This window comes from Marmota marmota, unplaced genomic scaffold (assembly GCF_001458135.2).
Source record: "Marmota marmota marmota unplaced genomic scaffold, marMar, whole genome shotgun sequence".
NCBI classification, from domain to species: domain Eukaryota; kingdom Metazoa; phylum Chordata; class Mammalia; order Rodentia; family Sciuridae; genus Marmota; species Marmota marmota.
In genome coordinates, this window is record NW_026000005.1 from 53,848,679 (window position 1) to 53,852,672 (window position 3,994).

The window sequence follows — 3,994 nt, forward strand, 5'->3', positions numbered from 1 at the left end:
CCTCCCCCGGGGAGGCTGTGACCGGGAGCCGGCAGGTGGCGCGCGTCCCCGCTGGGGGTTCCCGCGGGCCCGAGGGGTGCTCTGGGTGTGGCTGGTGTCCTGGGCTGGCCGGGGTGGGGGCCGAGCTTGCAGAGAGATGCCGCTGTCACCTGCTGAAGAACAGCTGTTCTGGGTCCTCCTGAGGTGGAGGGCCCCTGTGTTTCTCGGTTGCTCTGTGGTGCTGGGGATAGAGCCCAGGGCCGTATGCATGCGAGGCAAGTGTGGCCCCTGCACCCAGCACTGGTGGTGAAAATCTGAAATGTGCCCGGGGCATTCTGGAGCAGGTGGAGCATAAGCCAGAGTCCCCGCAGAAGGGCTCTGTCTGATGGACAAGTGGCTTAGGAGGTTCATGCGTACGTTCAGGCGCATATGTGGTCCTGTGCTCAGCAGCGGCAACTGTTCAGCTGTTGTTCCTAAGACTTCATTTATTTATTTATTTTTTTTTTTGAAAGAATTTTTTTTTTAAAAAAATATTTATTTTTTCAGTTTTCGGCGGACACAACATCTCTGTTTGTATGTGGTGCTGAGGATCGAACCTGGGCCGCTCGCATGGGAGGCGAACACGCTACCGCTTGAGCCACATCCCCAGCCCAAGACTTCATTTATTTATTTGTTTATTTTGGGGACAGATACTGGGGATTGAACTCGGCGGGCACCTGACCACTTAGCCACATCCCCATCCCTATTTTGTACTTTATTTAGAGACAGTGTCTCACCTCCCCGCTGCTGAGGGTGTTTTGAACTCGAGATCTTCCTGCCTCAGCCTCCTGAGCCACTGGGATTATAGGTGTGCACCACTGCAACCATCCAAGATTTTATTTTAGAAAATTTTGGTTTCAGTTAGGCGCTGTAGTGAATGCCTTTCATCCCAGCAACTGGGGAGGCTGAGGCAGGAGGATGGTAAGTTCGAGACCAGCTTCAGCAACTTAGGCCCTGTCTCAAAAAAAAAAAAAAAATAAGAAAGGACTAAGGATACAGCTTGGTGCCAGAGCACCCCTGGGTTCAATGCCTAGTAACATGAAAATGAGTACACGGATACACAGGTAGGACTGGGATGCAGCTTGGTGGCACGGTACCCAGGTTCAATCCCCAGATCCAAAGACAACACAGCAAAACTTGGTTTTGTCCACTTATGTGAAGTGCCTGGTCTTCAGTGCAGTTGTGGTAATCCTGCCTCAGCCCCAGGGCTGGTTACAGTGATCTGCTGGTGTGTGCATAGATGGATGCTCCCACAGAGAGCCCTTGGGTGTCAAGTGTGTGTTGTTTTCCGGGGTGCACACTGTGTCTGCCTAGGGGTGGCTCACTGGAGTTCTGAGAAGGGGCGTGGCAGGTACCTGGCTGTGCCCGCCGGGTAGGATGGTGGTCCGGGGCTGAGGAAGGGGCCTGGTGTAAGCAAGTTTGTGTCTGCAGAATCTGCAGGTGGGACTGCTGCCTACCTATGTGAGCAGGACTGGGAGCTGCCGGTTGTCCATCGCTGTGCCTCCAGGCAGGACTGGGGTGGGGCACAGTGCCCTCTTCCTGGTCTTTCAGATCTTGGTGTGCAGCTAGTTGGGTGAGGTGTGAAGCTGGTGGCTGCTGGGCAGGCCTGTGTTCCTGATTGCGGGAGCTCGGAGCCTCTTAGTGTGGAGGGCCCTGAGTGCTCTCAGGCCCACAGCCTGTAGGAGGTGATACCAGCTATCAGGTGTGAAGGGGAGCCTCCTGACGTCATGAGTGGCCACCGGATCCAGGAGGTCCAGGAGAGTCTGAGGATTCAGAGCACAGGGGCCCTGTGGGTAGTGCGGGTTCCAATCCACCTGACAGGCCTGCACCCACTCCACACCCACATGTCCTCCCCTGCCTGACTGGGTGTCATCTCCAGGGTGGGCACACAGCCCTGCCAGTGACCAGGGCCGGGTGGCCACTGCTGATGTGCACTATCCACTTCAAGCACCTGTGGTAGCTTTTCCCCGAGGGAAGCTGCCCACTGTGTCTAGTCTGCCCCGGGAGGTGTGGGGGCGGGCTGGGTGCCCTGTGCACTGGCAGAAATGACCCAAGGCCCGATCCATGTGTCCTTCTTGCCGCAGGTTCTGTCCACGGTGCGTTCAGGACAAGAGGAAGAAGAAGTGAGGAAAGGCTGTGTTCCTGGGGAGATGAGTCCACAGGCTCTTTCGTCCACGTCGCAATACGTTTTTGATTTTAAAACTACCTTATTTGACTGATATTTAATAACTCAATGGCCAGTTGTAATTCTGGATATTTCTTAAGCGAGAAACCACCAGGCCCTGTTTGCACAGAGGAGCAATCTCACAGGACCTGCCTCAGTGACTTTCTTCAGACCCTGAGCTGAGCGTGGCGGCCACTGAGCCAGCCCAGGGTCCTGGGGTGGGTATTGGTGAACTTGGGCTGCCAGGCCAAGTGCTCAGTGTGGGGGACGTTTTACCTGGTACACTGCCATCACTTTGCCACCAGAATTACCATAAGCACATCTGACTTTCTGAGAGTACAGTATGGCTGGGTGCCGGGACCTGACTCCAGGGACCCTGGACTGGGCTGGACACCTCCTGTGTGTCTGGTGCCGGAGCTCTTCCCAGGAGCTCCGGCCTCAGACCACGCCTCTGCCTCTGCACTGCCTTTTCAGTCTGGACGCAGGTCTGGTCCTCCCGGGGATTCGCCTCTCGAGTGGCTGGACCTGCCTTGGCCCCAGGCTGGGTTCTGCTGCTCTGGGGCCTCTGACTTTTTACTGTGAAGATGAAATTGTTGTAAGAGCATGAAGACCTGTGTCTGTCTGCAGTGAGTCGTCTGCCAGGAGCTGCTGGGGACCCGTGCTGCACACCTAGGGCTTTGGTCGTGCCACTGTCTGTGAGTCTGCTGTGCCCAGCAGCAGGGCTACGATGGAGCCAGGTAGTCGGCATTCGCACACCAGCACTGTAGCATCTGGGGACGTTGGGGATGTGACATCCATGCCAGGACCTCAGGGCGGCTTCCAGGGGCCTCCTTAGCTGCAAAGCCTCTGGCACGTACACCAGAGTCCAGGGTTTGCTGAGAACCCAGAGGCTGCTCCTGTTCTCCCACCAGAGGAAGAACCCAGGGTGGGCGGGAGGCAGCCCAAGGAGGGCCTCGTCTGTCCACGGAGGTCACTGGGGCCACCTGCTTGTCCCCTCTGCTGGCCATGTCTGTATTTTCCTGTCAGTGCTGTGGCCCTGACTGTGCCGGGGGAGCACTCTGCCACTGAGCCACACCGGCCCTTTGTACCCCTCCCTGGGGTTTCACTGAGGGGAGGAATCCAGCAGGACGGCACCGGGCAGGCACCGGGCAGCCCTGTGTCCTGGGCTCATGTCCATGTGGAATGCAGGCCTCTGTGGTTCCCACAGCTCAGTCTGGCAGCTCGCTCCTAGTGGCCGGCCTTCAGGGCACAGGGGGAGGGCCTGCTCCTGTGCCCACGGTGTGAGTGGCCGGTGCTGGCCATTCGCAGAGTCAGGTGCCAGGTGGGTGAGGGTGGAGGGCTGGCCATCCATCCCTGTCAGGTCCCCAGGCTAGAAGCTTCCTGAATCCTGGCCGTCCTGCGCTCAGAAGCAACAGGGTGGAGGCCCGCTTAGTCTCCGCCACAGCTGTGACACGGGACGTGTGCTTCCATTTCATGGTTGTGGTTGACACAGGTATTTAAGGATTACAGAGAATAAATTGTGGGAAACTTTTCTTTGCTCTTCCTCCTCCTGGGTGCTGGGTCACCCAGGGCCTCACGTGCTGCTGTTACCATTTTTTTCAAGGACAGGAATTTTCACCGGAGGCTGCCGACCCTACCTCGGGCAGGCTGCTCCCGTCTCACGTCCTCACATCCTCCCTGGGGAGTAGGTGTGTGGCATGTGGCGGGCCCAGGCTGGTCAGTGTTCTGTTCTGGCATCCTGGAGGTGAGGACTCCCCTGCCACTGTGTGTCCCTCTCTGTGGCTTTGGTTTTTTTTTTTTTTTTTTTTTTTA

At 57.1% G+C, this 3,994-nt stretch overlaps 1 long non-coding RNA gene across 1 annotated transcript in view; it reads left to right on the forward strand.

The window, feature by feature from the left end:
• Positions 1-3,713, forward strand: part of LOC125618329 — an 18,938-nt gene extending 15,225 nt beyond the window's left edge. The window contains exon 3 of the long non-coding RNA XR_007349625.1: positions 1,004-3,713. This is a non-coding gene — a long non-coding RNA (uncharacterized LOC125618329). The remainder of the gene's footprint in view (positions 1-1,003) is intronic.
• The last annotated feature ends 281 nt before the right edge of the window (positions 3,714-3,994 follow it).